The sequence below is a fragment of the Dermacentor andersoni genome, chromosome 1 (genome assembly GCF_023375885.2).
Source record: "Dermacentor andersoni chromosome 1, qqDerAnde1_hic_scaffold, whole genome shotgun sequence".
NCBI classification, from domain to species: Eukaryota; Metazoa; Arthropoda; class Arachnida; order Ixodida; family Ixodidae; genus Dermacentor; species Dermacentor andersoni.
This window is the reverse complement of record NC_092814.1, coordinates 315808762-315825792: the sequence shown is the minus strand read 5'-3', so window position 1 is coordinate 315825792 and position 17031 is coordinate 315808762. Positions and strand designations below refer to the sequence as shown.

Below are 17031 nucleotides of genomic sequence, written 5' to 3'. Positions count from 1 at the left end.
TGTCGCTTGAAGGGATCAAACAAAAAAGGAAAGACAGAATCTACTCAACTGTGCCTCACTAGGGCGTCTGCGCGCTCCCCAATCTCTCTTATTCTCCACGCGTTATATCTTTATCAACTACCGGCGGCCCGCCGCGTGATTAATGACCAATTTCGCTTTCTGGCTCGTCGGTGCACGCTTATAACTCGCGCAGCATTGGAGGTCATACATGCGTTTCGGTTGCAATTCGTGCATCCTTATCGTTGCATTTTTTCTTTCTTTCTTTCTTTCTTTCTTTCTTTCTTTCTTTCTTTCTTTCTTTGTCGCAGGCGTCATCTCCTTCCTCTCACACTTCGTGTATAATGTATCCTTCGAAACCTATAGCTATAACGCATATATTATGTCCAACCACCCGATGTAATTTATATCTGGCACAACTGCGCGCGCGCCGCGTCTATATTGTGCGTTGAACGAGTTTACTGGAGGTGCCGCGAGTAAGCTTTGCGCGCAATCATTTGGCATCGGCCCACCGCGCGTCCAACTCGCACGCTCATTCGTCACACAATATTAACCGCTAAACCGTGGCTCGCGTCGCTCTGTGGGCGCGATGCAATAGCATATTCCGCTTGAGCAGGCGGCTTCTGCAGAAGTTCGCATCAAGGGGAGGGCACTCGTCGTGTAGCGTTTTAGTCTGCTGTCAAAAAGCTTCCGGATACAGACTAAAGCGGCCTGCGACACTCACCGCGGCTTTGTTTCAGATCCTTGGTCGGCGACACCTTGGATACGAAGTGTAGCATCGCCGTTGAAAGCCTTTCGGCCGTGTATTTATCGCTCACGGCCGTGCGCACGGGTATTGTTATAGAACCTCTTCACCGGCCAGTTCGCTAACAGATGGCGCTTGCTCCGCGCCTAGCCATTTGTTGCCTCAGGACCGGCCCCGTCGCCTCCGGGGCGTTTCGATTCCCTGTCGCGGCGGGAGCGTTCCGAAAGCGGTGGAATGCAACAACGCTCTTGTGCTTATAGATTTGGGGGCACGTCAAAGTACACCAGACGGTCGAAATGAATCACGAGTTCTAACACTATACCGCGTCCCTCATAATTCACTGTGCGCAGTTTCAGGACGCTAAACCCCAAAACGTTTAAAAACCTGCCCAATATGTTGTACGCGTACACACTTCGCTAAAGTTGCTGCCTAGTCTGTGAATTCACAACTGTGGCATTCTGACAAGAGTCTGTACTACAAGGTGATCAACTTCGGGTGTGTTGTTCACAGTGAAGAAGCATCGAAAAAGAAGGAAGGTGTACCACTCTTTAATGGCGTTATGCTCACTCGGCTTTACTGCAGCTACCGTCCTTCCAAATTTTCTTCGTGCATGTTTCCTTGTGCCACAACCAGGGAATGAAATGCTGAACCATCATCTAACTCAAAGTAAGGTTTTGCTTTAGCGGAACAATTTCGCGATTATTTTTTATCAAAGGCAAAGCTTTCAGGAAAGTATGATGGCCAAATAATACCGCAACTTTAGTGGACGCTCTGTCGCGCTTGCAAAAATGATTTTTCTGGTCTCCACTAATATCCAGTCCCTGTCATGGAAACTAGCTAAGACTCAGAGTCACGTATTAGACATGAGTGCACTCGCTAGAGGATGCCGACCAATGAGTGGGATTTACATATGTTACGTATAAATGCTCGAAGCTGAACGTATCTTCACGAGCTACAACGTAAACGAGTGACGAATGATATTACGTCTTTTCTGTAAGCTACTACAAAATTTCAGCATGGATGTTTCAAGCTCGGAGTGCGGTATAAACAAATGTAGCGCAATTGGCACGTTCACGAGTGCTTACTTAGAAAATAACTAATGCAGTGACATCGCGCCAAGGAAACTTTACTGAACCAAAAAACATGAAAGCTTGTCGCTTCCAAACCGCAAGTTGCCACAAGTCAGAAGAAACGACGATGAGCGAATTACAGTAATCCTGACTTAATACAGCGGCTGATAGTACGTACCACTCTGTCTTGGAAAACAATTTCTAGCCCTGCCTTCTAGTACGCACACCGTATGGCAGTGATCGTAGTATTCGGACAAGGTGTAATGAACTCAGAGGGATGGGTATGCGACATTTACCTGTTGTCTGAAGCTTTCGCCAAAACTTCGGGCCATTCGCACAGTCAATTGTCGGCGAAATATGCCGAAACAGAGGATTGTTGCTCCGCAACGGCGTCATGCGCTGCCGTTGTAAACAGAGGCAGCGGAGGCCGGCGGATGCTAGCAATGAACGCACCACCACGTGATCAAGCATGGCGGCGCCCACAGGAGCGCCGTGAAAATGCTCTGTGTAATCACCAGCCAAACATCCAGGTGGCTCTATAAGTAATAATCGCTCAAATTATATGTTCAGATTCCTTATTCGCTAAATTGAGCAAAAGCTTGAAGGGAAACCAGATAGATCCCTAATCTTAAATTGGCAGAGAGGGCGAGAGCTCCGATGGTGGTGGTGATGATGATGATGATGATGATTACGAACTGCATTGAAACAAAGCGACGACACTTGCTACCAAGCTCGTTCTTTTTACTTGTTTGTAGTATATTGGTTTATCCTTAAATACACTAATGTACATTAATCTGAATAGAAAGTTCGTGCTTCATTGCACATTCTCTCTTCCTTCGCGCCACCATACTTCCCAGCCGTGTCTCGCTAAAGTCTCCACCGGCCCCCTTCCCCAGATTCATTCACGTTTCCTATAGCAATAAAGTTTGTCTTCCCTACTGGAGTTCCCAAAATCCAAGGTTTCGCACAGCCTACGTCATCCACATTTATATCCGGATGGATACTGTTACATTCCAACAGAACGCTCTTTCTGATGGTTTCTGCACCATTACCGCAGGCGAGAGAAGCAGCGTCCTGTGGCCGCAGTCGTATGTACATTAGGGGCGTTCGAATCGAGAAATTTTCTAATGGAATAGAACACGATTTTTTCTCATTTCTGAAGCAACATTAGATATGGAGTTCGCGCGGTGTCCGTCTGGTAAAAGAGAAATCAGGCTTATATACCTTGACACATGCATGTAATACCGTTCACAATTACACGTATCAATAACTGAGGAGCTTATAAATGACAAACAACTGTTTTCTTTAAGCTGGGGGACCACGACACTTACAGTCATGAAACAAGGGACAGAGGTCAACAGATGCACGTACATTGTTGTGTTCGCTGAAGGAGAGAAGTGTGATATTACAGCGCCACACATTAATTTAAAGGGATGCAAACTTGCCAAATAAGACTGGCCAACGAATAAATCTAGACGAATTCGAAAATAGGATGCCTAAAAGCGAGTCAATTGTGATCTAATGACTGGAAGTTGTTGAGCAGAAGTTATCTGCCTAGTGCGCTCGCTTAGGAACCGGTGCCCCAGCGCAGCAATCGCAGGTCTCCCGCAGAAGAATCCTTCGGAACACTCGTCACATCGACCGTTATGTCTCCCTCAGACTCCAATAATGTTTTTTATCGTGTGCATAAATTCAAAAGAAACGAATATTCGACGACTTCGAATAGATAGATAGATAGAATAAACCTTAATGTCCAACGGAAAAGGTGATCTACCCACCCCCCGACACACAAGTCAGGGGGCGAGTGCCGCCGCCTCAGATGCAGGCTGGGAGGTCTTGGGTCCCAGCAGCCTCTTCAGCCAGTGGGACGAGCCGGAGCTGGAGCTCAGAGTCCGAGCTGCGCAGCAGGGTCTCCCAGGTGTCTCTACTACCTATTTTGTGCGTTCCTTCGAATAGAGAATTCTAGAATCGAATACGAATCGAATAGCAGAGAATATTCCAGTCAAGAGAGAAATGAGGAAAAGAAAGGCAGGGAGGTTAACCAGAAGTATTTCCGGTTAGCTAGCCTGCACGGGGGAAGGATTAAGGAAGATAAGAGAGAGAGAGAGGGAGAGAGAGATAGAGAGAGAGAGACGAGTACGAACAAACCGCGAACACTATGGATCGGAGCCCCGTAGACCGCAGGATATACGGATGCATCTACCGCCTGGCTTAACACTACGTGAAAAAACCATGCCGTACCGTCTGTGGCTAAGCGTTGCATTTGCAAACTTATATGCTTTCCTTATAGGAATGGCCAACAGCCGCACGTGCGACACATGCAGCAGCGATGAGACGCTCGCACACGTTGTCTGTGTCTGCCCACGATATAGTGCGCAGAGAGAAATGATGCGTGTAGAGTGCTGGACCAATTGGACAATCGTCCACTATCAGAACTAAAATATTTAGGTCAGTGCTCGCAAAGAACATCCGGACTGAAAGCCTTACTTATTCGAGTCAAAATTTTGAATATTCGTACGGACTATATATATATATATATATATATATATATATATATATATATATATGCGGAACACAATTTTATAGAAAAGAATGCGGCCGTACGTTGTTTTCGCACAATATATTTCTAAGCTTTCGCCTGGTGGACCAGCCTTCGTCAAAGTAATAGTAAAAGCGAGACGTTCTTATCGCGTTACTGGAAATTATTGAGCAGAAATTATGTTTCCCCTGCTTTCGATCAGTAACTAGTTGGTCTCTCTGAGCAACAACCGCGGCTCTCCTACAGCTGAATCATTTGGAACAGTGCTCACTTGCATCTCCGCGCTGTATTCGAAGGGAAACCAATGTTCGGCAATCCGGAATATCGAGCCCTCGAATCAAATGCGAATCGAATAGCAAAGGCTATTCGCTGCTGCTGTTCGATTCGTATTGGAAATTTCGAATATTCGCTCATTTGCAGCGACGAACTTGCCGCGGCTCGTCAGTCAATTAGGAAAAGCTACTCGAGCATGCTCAGAGTTTGAAGCATAGCTTGAGAGCTGCTGCGATTGAAGAACCGTGGCGTTTAATTGCTGCGAGTGAAGCGAATTTCGCTGGCGCTTGGTCACGACAAAAATCTTATCCTCAGCTGTCACTCCGAGACGAACATGCAAAGAACGAAAGAAAGACGAAGTGCGAACCCTTCCTTTGGCGGTTGCTCTTGGTCGAGGTATTTCTTCCCCTTTCTTTTTTGTCTTGCACTTTTTTTTCTTCTACGGTACCTGCGCTTGCAAAGAAAAAAAAAATATCGCTTTAGCAAGGTCCCAAGACATGTAGTAAACTGAAGAGACCCTCAAATGGCGACGCTAGTTGAGAGCCGCCGCCTTCTGGCAGCGGCCGCAGCCGCGCTACCTCGCTCGCCGTCTTTCCGTGCCCAGAGCGGCGAGGCGAGGTCGCGGGGTCAAACCCATTCCGGGCCCGTTCGCACGCACAATGCGCGCTAACTGCGGCGCCGCCCGCTTGCCGGCATGCGTTGCCCGCGGGCCGCTCCTCACGCGCTGCTGCCGCATCGCGCCTCACGGCAGCGCAGGCATGCACGGAGCGGGGTTGCGGCGAGTTGCTCAGCGTGCTGCCTGTGCTTGCACCACCTTGTGCTGGTGATAAGCAGCGCATGTTTACGAGGACTCAGTGAACTCCGTGTTGCACACGTGACATGATAGAAAAAAAAATGGGGGGGCGGGGGGGTAAATTAATTGGCGATTTTCCAAAACTGATTTCACTGTGGTGTTGTGCGTGTAAAGTTATCTTGAACTTTCGGGCTTATTGTTCGCGGCTGGTATTGATCGTCTGTGAATAGGGCCATTTTTTTTTCTGCTTGGACACCGAGACGTCGCACTCCCCTCCACTACCTTGTGACGAATTGTGGTCGTTGTTGGGGAAAGGTTGGGGAGGGTGACGCACTGATTCAACATGTTACGGTATGTATGGCGACCCTGCTCATAACTACCGGCGTCACCTGCCCAGAGCAGGCTTGTTCTTCTTGTAACTTAGCCTAAAATGGAGATGGTTAACTCTTGGTCGCGCTGCAAGAACCGTCAACTGCGGTCACGCCACATGATTCCCTGGGTGCTTTGAAACGGTAACAGAGAGACCTCTTGTGTGCGGGCAAGAGGGTGACGTACTATACCAGAATACCGAACAAGCTAAAGAAGTGTTCTTCATAGGTCGGACAACGCGGCGCCTTTTTTCGTCAATAGATCGATATTCTGGCAAAATAATTATTTTCTTCAACCGACAATCGGTAAGCGCAACTAGGTGAACGAACATGTAAATAATGCCCACGAACAAAGTGCGTTTTGTTGAAACGGGTTGCCGAATTTTCTTCCCCACTTGCTTTCCACTCCCGCCATCCACCGAACTTGTCGCGTGCAACAGCAGCCAGGACTTCGCGTTTCTGCACTCCGTGCCAGTTCGCGGCTCGAAACCAAAGTGCACATTTTCACATTTGAAAGATAACCAGCACACTTCTTCATGCCTTAAGTAACAGCTACTTAATGCTTTTGTTATCTTTCATTAGCCCTTAAGGTAACATATATCTCGATGTTATCAAAACTTATTATGAGGGTGGTATAACACGCAACTTCAGTGCCAGGCGCCATGATATACACGTTGCATCATCACAGCTGGCGCAGCAGGCATACGTATACGCGTTTCGATCTTGTAAGTTTTACTCCGACTGACCTGGACAGCGCGGCGAAATATATTCAAAACATCCAAACTCGAGCGTCTGTTACCATTGTTTTGATAAGCATGGCTGGTTAACTCCAACGTCCGAAAATGTGCCCATTTATAACAGTTACTGGGCTTACAGTGTAGCCTTAACATGGACCACGCGCTACCAGTAACTGCACAAACAACCCGAGGAGCAAGACACGCCTCAAGATGAGCTGTTCCCTTTTTATTTAACGTAAGAACTCGTGCTAAGGAAGAGGCCATTCAATAGTCGTGAGTCTCATGGTAGATGTAAAGCACTAATCTCGCAACTTTGAGTAGGCTTTCACAAAAGTACTTGCAGGTCAACGAGCCCGCGCGCGGTATTTGATACAAAGGCTAAGAGAGCAGGCAGTGGCCTTCCAACAGGTGGACACGTCCGATGCCTCTAGCTGAGTCTCCGAGGTTGCAAGCTCTAGTATATACTCGGGTCAGCGACGAATAGTGTTGGCCGCGCATCGTTTCCCTCGGCCGGAGCTGGACATTCCCGCACCATGTGTATGAGAAAAAAAAATTAAACAGTCGTCTCCCCTGGTCACGTCTCGCGGCTGGCAGGAAGCGTGTACTACTTCTATGGCAGCAAAGCCCTCTCTGTTCCTATACTTCTGTTTTATTGAGCACTCCGAATAGAAGACAACATCGCTCGAATCGCGAGGATGCAGTTACAACTACGTCACTCATGCCGCAGGAAACAGCGCGTGCGACGTTGGCAAGCGGAATAATTAAAAGAGCTTGAGCAGTGATCGAACTGAACAACACGTAGCGCTTTTCAAGAGCAGCTGTGTCGCGTTCGCCGCGAGAGGTCTTAAAATCGCGCCCGGCCGCTCCATTGGGACGAATACATCCCGCGCACGGCACCGCCGGCCTCACAGCTGCTGCGGACCGAGCATCTCCTCAGAGTCTGGCCGTCCTTTCACTCACTCACTCAGTTACCGCCGGCGTGCCTATTTTCTCCTTCCAGCCACGCCACCAGTGCTCCATCTATACACGCCCTCCTCCTCCCTTCCTGCCTGCGAAGCCATCCACTTCGTACATCCACCGCCAGAGAGCAACCTGCAAACCTGTGCGCGGGACAGCGGCTGCTGTTTTCTATACTTGATGCCCCCGGCCGCGCCATTTCCCCTCGTGGCAACGCAATCTACGGATGTTCTTTTTTTTTTTCTGCCGTTTAAACGTTTTATTTTCGAACCTCTTCTTATTGTTATTCTCCTTCCATTTGGAGTTTCACGAGGTAAGGAAGCACCCAAGGAGGGACGGAACGAAACAACTTGCGTTGCTGTTTTTCCCTCCGCATCGACCGACCGACCGGCCTTTCCGGCCGGGCTTGAGGTGAAGACAGTAAGAAAGAAGGCGAAAGCGCCGATCGTGCTGAAATAGGTCTCGTCTCAGTGAAGGTTCTCTGCAACGCTCGTTTAAGTGAAAATCAAAGGAAGCCATAAGAAAATTAAATATCTGGCGCAAAAGGGGCGAAACTGTGGAACTTGCTTCGTTCGCTCTCTCTCTTTCCTGCTCTCGTTCTTCTTTTTTTTTTAAATATTGTTGCGTCGTGTATCGCGTGCGTCTTCTTTCCTATCCTACCGGCGTTTATTTTTTCTGTATATACTTTATGTTCTACAGTAAATCGAGGCGGATACGTCTTTGGGGCGGGGTTTTAAATTAGCGCGCATTTGACAAACAATTTAAAGAAGAAAATGAGAACTCGTGTTCCAACGGTGGTGGTTCGGTGCTGCGGCATTGATGGGCTCTGGGCATCATCCGTGTCTTGAAAGAAAGAAAGAAAGAAAGAAAGAAAGAAAGAAAGAAAGAAAGAAAGAAAGAAAGAAAGAAAGAAAGAAAGGCGTGATTCCAGTTATGGCCACAGAAAAAGGCTGATCAGAAAATACATCTTACGTGGTGTATTTTTACACAAAAACTAGTTTTTTTCTTCTTTTCGCTCCTCTATGACAAGTGGGTGCGTGTTACTCGTTTAACTGAATGGTTTTCCTTCAATGCTGTTTCTGACAAGAAAGAGAGAGAGAGAAAGACCAAGGAAGGCATTGTGGAATATCGAACTCTATAGCTGCAAAAAATGGTCGATCTGTGCACAGGTTACGGCGCCTATCCGCTTGAAAGGGAAAATCAGCGGTTAGAGTGCATGCGACCGTTTGCCAATTTATTACGGCGACGACGATGAAAACAAACAGACGAGATTCCCTCTAACGGGACAGCAAAAAAAAAACGTACCGATGTTTTTTTTTTTTTTTTTTTCACGCCAGCTCGTCGCAAGTCGGCAGGTGGCCAACATAAACGGAGGGCTTCAAAGCTTCTAAAGGAGCTTTTTTGTCAGCACATTGCCGACATAGTCGACAAACTTCGTTGATTCCTGCCGTTTGTCGGGTCCCATGCGCTGTTACTCTATACTTAGCTACAGTACATGAACATTTATTATACATTTATTATTGCTTTGCATTCCAACCCCATCAGAATGCGACCACCGCTGCTGTGAATGGTACCCGTGACGTCACGTACAGAAGCAGAACAGCAAGTTCCACTAACCCACACCTCGGTTATAGCCAGCATGAAAGCGAACGCCTAATCGGCAGTGAAGCAGCGATTGCGGCAGAACTGAGAGTTCAAACCTCACTATACGTATCATTCGGCATTGTGGTTGGCCGCGAGATTGCCACTTCGTGTGTCTGCATGGTGATGCGCCCATAAGGGTTCGGGAGTAACGGATGGCATAGGGATACAGTAATCATCATAATAATCATCTTAACCTGTAAAACATATCATCAGCCAACTATACACACCCGTCATAAGAAATATTGCTGAGCCCATTAACGTCGCCAATCGGACTCCAGAGGATGGATGCGCCGCCACTTTTTTCTATACTGTCGCTACACATAACACAGGCCGCACGTTGCGATTCATAACGAACGCCAAACAACCTACTACCGCTCGTGTGGGGCTTTCTTTTTAATGCGTTAGCATTCTTCGGGTACCTCACGTTCTTTCCCGGGGCCATGTATCTGTCTAGCTATGTATGTATGTTTCTGTCTATCTATGCATGCTTGTAGCTAACCGTTTTCCCACCTACCCTGGTCACTGGGTCTAGCGGCCTCGTCATCCTCCTCGGCCGCCTTTTATATATGCATGGCGCGCTCCGGCGCGCGTGTCTCGTGCCTCGCGCTGGGAGCTGCGAGATTATAGGATGAAGAATAAAAAATAAAAAAGAGCTTCTTCGGCTCCTGCCATCGGTCCGAACTGTTCTCAGACCTTTCGCCTGCTGACTCACACATTGTTGTAGTGCACCTAACCTCACTCCCTATATACTAGGTATAGTTCGTCGTCGAAAGTGTAGCGCATCGAGCTGCTCTGCCGAGGGAAGTAGGTTCGAATCCAAGCATCGGGACAACCTGGGTCATTGAGTATGTGTAAATGTGCATATATGTGCAGCTATTCACGCGCAGGCTTCGGAGCGGCAGTGCTAGATGGCGCCGAGTGTTCTTAGGGAAGCGCGAAAGAGGAATCCCAGTGCAGTATACACGCCTCGTAGATAACTCGGTTCGACGGTGGGCAATACGTTGTGCGGCTATATTGATTCAACGCTGAACGCATTTCCGCCGACAGTCATCGTGAGATGGGTTCTGCCGAATTCTTTTGTTTTACTTCTACGACATTAACGCGCAAAGCGAACGATTTATTGATGCATAGCCTTTAACGCCCCCAAAGCAACAGACAGGGGGGCTGTGATAGCTGCCTGTGGCTATGGTGTTAGGCTGCTGAGTACGAGGTCGCGGGATCGAATCCCGGCCACGGCGGCCGCATTTCGATGGGGGCGAAAGGCGAAAACACCCGTGTACTTAGATTTAGGTGCACGTTAAAGAACCCCTGGTGGTCGAAATTTCCGGAATCCCCCACTACGGCGTGCCTCATAATCAGAAAGTGGTTTTGGCGCGTAAAACCCCACAATTTAATTTTGTGATAGCTGCCATAGTGGAGGGTAAGGAAATTACTTTGACCACCTGGGGATCTTCAACGCGCACTTAATACAAAACACACGAGCGTTTTTCACGTCGCCTTCGTCGAATTGTAACTGCGTACGATGACTGGGAGTCGAGCGCGTGACCTTGTGCTCTGCAACACAATGCCATAACCACTGAGCCACGGCGGCGCGTATGCAAATGTTTACGCACGCACGCACACGCGAACGCGTGCGCACTTTGCTTGGATCAGCTGCAATATGTGCATGCTGTTTGCACCTTATCTCGCGATGCTCACCAAGAAAGGGGGAAAAAAATCGCTAAGGGCCACGACGCTCCGAGTAGTGCGACTACATTACACGCATTGTTCAGGCAAATATTGCGTGCGTATAACCTTGCAGATATTAAAGCTGACTCACACGGCTGGCTATAGGCTAGAAGGATGTCATACGCGACTCGTATACATTTATCTCGAAGCGACACGGCAGCTGGCATGCAGCAAGGGAGCCCTAATTACGCGTTGGGCTGCCTTGTCAATTAAACCTGATGCTAGTTTGCATTAGGCGCCTGCGAACAAGAACACAAAGGCTAATTAAAGAGATGACGCCTTCCCGAAGCGAAAAATTGTCAACGCTCCATAGGATGCGTTCGTTTCGCTGCCTCAAGTCGTTATTCTTGTGGCCGACCCCTTCGTGTGTAGGTAGCTGGGCAGTCAAATAGGGGCTCAGGGAGAAAACGAAAACGCCGTCTATTTTCTTTTTTATTTCGAAGTTAATAAACTGCGGGGGAAAAGGCCGGAAAGGTCAGTCACATTAGGCTCGCAATGAGTAGAGGCCACTAGACAAGCGCTAACGAAGAGACGTAACTTGGAAGTGCGTAAGCAAAAGAATAATAATTAAGTGTGACGCTGTAATATGCCCGCACTTGAAGTGCGTATATGTACTGAAACTGCCCGCACCTTCGCCTCCTCACTTCCTTCATCACCGAGCGAAAATTAAAAATGACAAACGAAGTCAAACAGATAAAGACAAGGAAGTAAAGAAGAAGACGGCAAACTGAGCTATACTACAAGAACAAAAAAAAAAAAAAAGTGGGAGAGAGGGCGGTAAGAAAGAAAGAAAAGCAAGATGAATGACTTGGCGCGGCAGAAGATAATCGTCCGGGCCGCGTACAGCAGGTGTTCTCGTCTCGAGTGTGCGAGCTATATATCCAATCGGAGAGGGGCGCGCGCAGGCGAAAAAAGAGGCAGGCGAAGACGTACATCTATCCGCAGGTTATATACAGGGACGCGACTTAATTAGGTAATTCGCGTCTCGGGCGCGCAATGAATGAGTTTTCGGGCCGCTGCGCGGGACGCCGAATACATCGGGCGTCGTCTCCCTGGCGTAATTTACGGCACTGCATAGCCTTATGCCAACCATATGCACGCCTACCCCCCCACCTCCACTTCCCGAAACCCATCCGCTTTCTTTTCATTTTTTTTTTTTTTTTTTTTTTGCTGTCCGTGTGCGTCGTATATGCGCGCTATAGGCATACGTCCGCGCCGTTCATCACAGTCGGATTTCTCGGGGCCTGATTACATATATTGGTTAGAAACGCGTAAATGTTCTTTATTTATTTTTTTGGTTTTTCCCTGCATCCGCTTTGCGAATACTGCAACATGTTGTTCGTGCAGCGGCTGTACCTGGAGCGAAGCACAGGTTAGGTTCGAAGCATGCGTTGAAAGCTGCCATATGCGTCCGTACCGTCGGCATTTTGTGTGCGTGTGTGCGTTTGTATAGCACGAGCGACGACATTTCGTCAGTAAAAAAGTTTGGAGTTTCTTGCGGTGGTAGTAGCTCATGATTTCAGGGTCGCCGGTGAATTAAAATTCGTTCTGCCTAGCATTCACACTTAAAAAAAAAAAAGGACCATAATTGCCACATTAGAAATTCGCTAGAAATACGCCCCGAGTACCCCTCTGTAAATACCCCTATATAAGTACCCCTCTATAAGTATTAGTAGTACGCCTCGAGTAACCCCTCTATCTCTTTTAATGCTTCGATGTCGAGAAATGGAAGCAACGCGGAACTCGGGTAACCGTCGTCGTCGTCGTCGTCGTCGTCGTCGTTGTTGTTGTTAGTGAAAGCGTGCATAGCCTAACTCTACCTTGCAGATACAGTTAAAGAAAGATGTCCTATCCACATGTGTTTATATGAGGAGGCCTTTGATGTTTAGAGCGAAATATTGCGATTCGAGGTGTACCCTGAGCACCTATATGATGTCTGTTGCGGTGGGAATACTGAGAAAAGTAAGAACAACGGGGAGTGAAAACTCATCTAAAAAAACAACAACGAAGAAATCACAGTCATTCCGTATGTTAATCGATCAAAGAATATAGTAGCACAGTGCACTGACGTTTCGCATTTCCGGTTCCCCACAAATTGGCTGCCTTGTGACGCGGAAATAGCTTGCGAAATGAAAATATCGTCATCATAAGGAAACATCGTTCTTCCCGGTTTCGGATTGCTCAGAATGCTTAGCCTGTGATCAATCGCATCGAGCTGTAAGTACAGATCGCTTAGAAATGGCGACAGGCATGCAGCCAATACTATCCATTCTTAGCTGAAGTTATGCATATTTGAGCAGTAACTCCAGCAAACTATGAACACTCACACCGGCTGAAACGCAGTTGTTCTAAATGAGACCATGCTTTCCTCTACACAGAAAATGACTTCACAATGGCGACATTGAGTGATGCAAATCTTTCCCAGGCTAAAGAATAGACTCCCTACTCTGCGCTGATGATTGTCTATTTGTCTTGTGGATAAGGTTAATGATTGAGTCTAATTGGAAGGAGATGCGGGCTCTGTAAGTTACTGAATAGAAACGTGCCATTTAAGTAAGAGAAAGCGGGATTCTGACGCCATATGCAATGTCAAAAACATTTATATACATATATATAAACATATATATATATATATATATATATATATATATATATATATATATATATATATATATATATATGTGTGTGTGTGTGTGTGTGTGTGTGTGTGTGTGTGTGTGTGTGTGTGTGTGTGTGTGTCGCTATGCAAACGAAGTGTCCAACGAGGCTGGACACTCCAACGAACTGTTACGAATGGCGTTGTTCGGGCCCGTATTCACAAAAAAACTCTACCGCTAGAATTATTCGCAAGAGCAAAGTCTACCCAATCGTGATGCTGCACATATTATTAGCGAAGGCGGCCAGCCAATGACAAGGAGCACTTACGAATGAAACGCTCGGTGAATTCGGCACCAGGGGTGCTATGCAGGATGCGCCGAGTTTCTCGTTCACCCGAGTTTTACCCGAGTTTGCTCGACGGCAGTCAGTGAACGGAGATAGCGCGGTACGCGCAAAGGCTGCAGGCAAAAAAATACGTAGACAAAAAGCCGCGTATGACAACATGAGCGCACCCTGCGCGGGACGCTGCTTTCACGTTTCAAGCGCAGACGGCTGCACAACGAAACGCGCCAGCGCCGCGTATTATTATCAACGGATTATCGCAACTTAGCAATACCGTGACTGTCCCGCTGTCTGTCTGCACACTTGCCGTGAGCCGCTTGCCACGCCTTTCGCGGGCGCGTCAAGGGCGTGCCTCCTCTTTACCGGACTATCTTTCTATCCTCCATCGAATGCGAACAGGGTACATTCGGCGCATTCTTGCACTTACGCTTTCGCTCAAACGAATACGTTGAAATACAACAAATGATGTAACGAACATTTTTATTTCTTTAAGTGTCTGTTTTTCGTTTTGAATGCTAGAAATTTCTGATGACAAACGGAGATTGAGCAAATTATTAAATTTTGCACTTCTTGCCGCGAGTGGCGACAGTGAGGCGAGAGCTTAGAAGCGGATACATTGAAGCGGGTCACGCGCCCGAGGCAGTTCATACGGTGAGAAGTCACCTAGGGGCGCTACAATACTATTCTCAATAATGTCAGTGATCACCACTCTTTCTCTATTAGGAGAATAGAAACGCAGCGCCGTGGTACGGCTGTTCATCACAGGCGCCTTAAGGCCTCCGCTTTACCAACTAAAAACGACGCACTAGTCACGGGAGCAACGGCTGTCGCTGCGCAATGGTAGTCCGTAGTGCCCGTGGTGACGCAGTTTAGTGAAAATGTACCAGTTTATCTTTGTGCGCGAAGCCTCGGCGATGCATTGCGAAGAAGTGCGTGCTTCCCAGCGACACAATTCATCGCTTGTCATCGCTTGCCCAGTGAAAGTGCCTCTGAGCGCATGTACGCAGTATTTGAGTGTTTTGTGCGCACCAAGGTGCTTGCGGATTACTCATGCTGGAGCCAGCAGCGATCGCAGGATACCGTAACGACACCGCAGCAATTGCATTTTGGCAGGTGAGGGCTCTTGTGTGCGGTTATGAAATGAGACTTCGAACTGAGGAAGGTGTTGGAACTGTTGAGTGCGCAGTGCTTGTGATGAAGAAATGCCATTGCATTGGGTCTAGAAGAGCGAGCGATTCTCGGACGCTGATCGTGTTTACGTTTTGGCTCCGATACATCACCGATGACAGAGCAGCCATCTCAAACGACTGCTGCGATACGCACTCCTCAGCATCGTCGTCACCCTCGGTTCATCGACGCCTTGCAAGCAGCTACAGTGACGTGCCGATAATTATTTACTGTGCGCTACGTCGCCACAATGCAGGCAATGAAACCGTGCTGTGGGGCCATCTCAGCCCGAGAAGATATATGCATAAGCCAGCGACAGTCAACGCTTTGGTTTTGATAGTAGTGCGCAGTACATCACCGATGACAGTGCGTTGTGCGTGTTTTATGTCGGTGGTGAATATGTCGGTGGTGACGCCGTGCCGAAAGATAAGTTGGGCGTGGCCCAACCGTGGTGGGTGCGCGCACAAGAGTTACATGCCTCGCGCGGGGCGTGACCTATGGCTTTGATTGACAGGCGAACTCGTGCTAAACTCGTGCATCGCGAAACCCCCTCCGAGTTCAACTCGGGAACATGGCGGCGGCAGCAGCAGCCTGTGTTATTTCATCCAGCGGCAGCAAGCGTCAGTATGATCGTCTGGACCCGTTCACGTACATGACCGCCGTGGAGTTTCAGCGTCGTTTTCGCCTGTCGAAGACATCAGTGCGCTGGCTGTGTGACGACCTAGACGAAGACTCTCGTCTGTGGAGACAGAGTCGCGGGCTTCATTCGCTCACCGTCGAAGAGCAAGTCCTCTGCGCCCTCAGTTTCTACGGCACTGGGAGTTTTCAGGGAAGCGTCGGCGCCGAGCGTTACATTGGACGTCATCAGACTACTGTGAGCCTCTGTGTCAGAGATGTCTGATGCGCATATTGATGCGGCAGTGCGGAAGCGGTGGCTGGCTTTCCCGAAGACTGCGGCTGAGCGGGCATTTATAAAAGAACGCTACTTACTTCGCGGAAACATTACGAACGTAGTCGGGTATGTCGACGGAACGTACGTAGGAATTAAGGCGCCTTCAATGTCAGCGTTACTGTGATTAGCATTGAAGCAATGTCTAGACGCACCATATTGCCAAATTTGTCACTTCTGTGTAGCCGACTTAAATTTTGTGTTACCGACATCACACATGCGACAGCCTATGATAATGACTTTTTCGCTGGTTGCTGAATTTTTACAGATTGTTCTACTTATCTATCAGGGTGCCTTCCAAATGGCTCACTTTTTGGGGAAAGAGGTTAATGAAGTATGAATAGATAAATGGATATCACAAATTGTGTGAAGTACCCTGTGAATGCTAATCTCATAAAGAACTTGGTTTTTCCTATGAGATTACTTAGTACTTAGTACAAGTTAGTATGCATAACGCTAAATTATGGTCATGCGTCATATATCGGCCGCACTATGAAACAGCAAGGCATTGCACAATTCGTTGCAGTGTGAGATGTGGACGTCGCACCAAGCCAGTTGTGCCTATGCATTTATGGCGAAATGAAAATGCATTGAGAACCTTAGTGTGCTGGCTTGCATGAAGAAAATACTTCAGAGTGTTTGCTGTGTTCACTGTTTGTGCATCTGCCAGTGGTTCAGTGTATTTTCTTTTTTTTTTGGGGTGAGGCAGCATTATTATGTATGGAAAAATCATATATTTTTGTCTCATAATAGGGCTCTAATTCTTCAGCAGTAGAACAATGCAGATCCAATGCTCTGCAGAACTCGGTGTGCATGAAGATGTCGTGAACCACCAAGGCAATATTACATATCGGGAGAAATGTGGTGCAGATGCCAATGAAAAGTGGGTCTTTAACCCGCCATGATAAAAATAAAGATTGCAGAGGGAATAGACCTTTTGTACAGCTTTAGAGCAATGATTGCGCAAACTGTGACATGCTCAAACATGTAAAAGCTTGCCGCAATGCCAAGGTAGGATGAGCGATATGTAGCGTATTTTGGCATTGAACATGTCTTGTAAATGCTATTTTTTTTTGTAAGCCTCAAGCCTCGCTGTCACGCCTTTCCCTCCGGCACTCCCTTTA

At 47.8% G+C, this 17031-nt stretch overlaps 2 long non-coding RNA genes across 2 annotated transcripts in view; one reads left to right on the top strand and one right to left on the bottom strand.

Moving 5' to 3' along the window:
• Positions 1-17031, top strand: part of LOC129380998 (uncharacterized) — a 161053-nt gene that overhangs the window by 105745 nt on the left and 38277 nt on the right. The gene's annotated exons all lie outside the window — the stretch shown is intronic.
• LOC140214086 (uncharacterized) overlaps positions 1-17031 on the bottom strand; it is a 93225-nt gene that overhangs the window by 65860 nt on the left and 10334 nt on the right. The window lies entirely within an intron of this gene.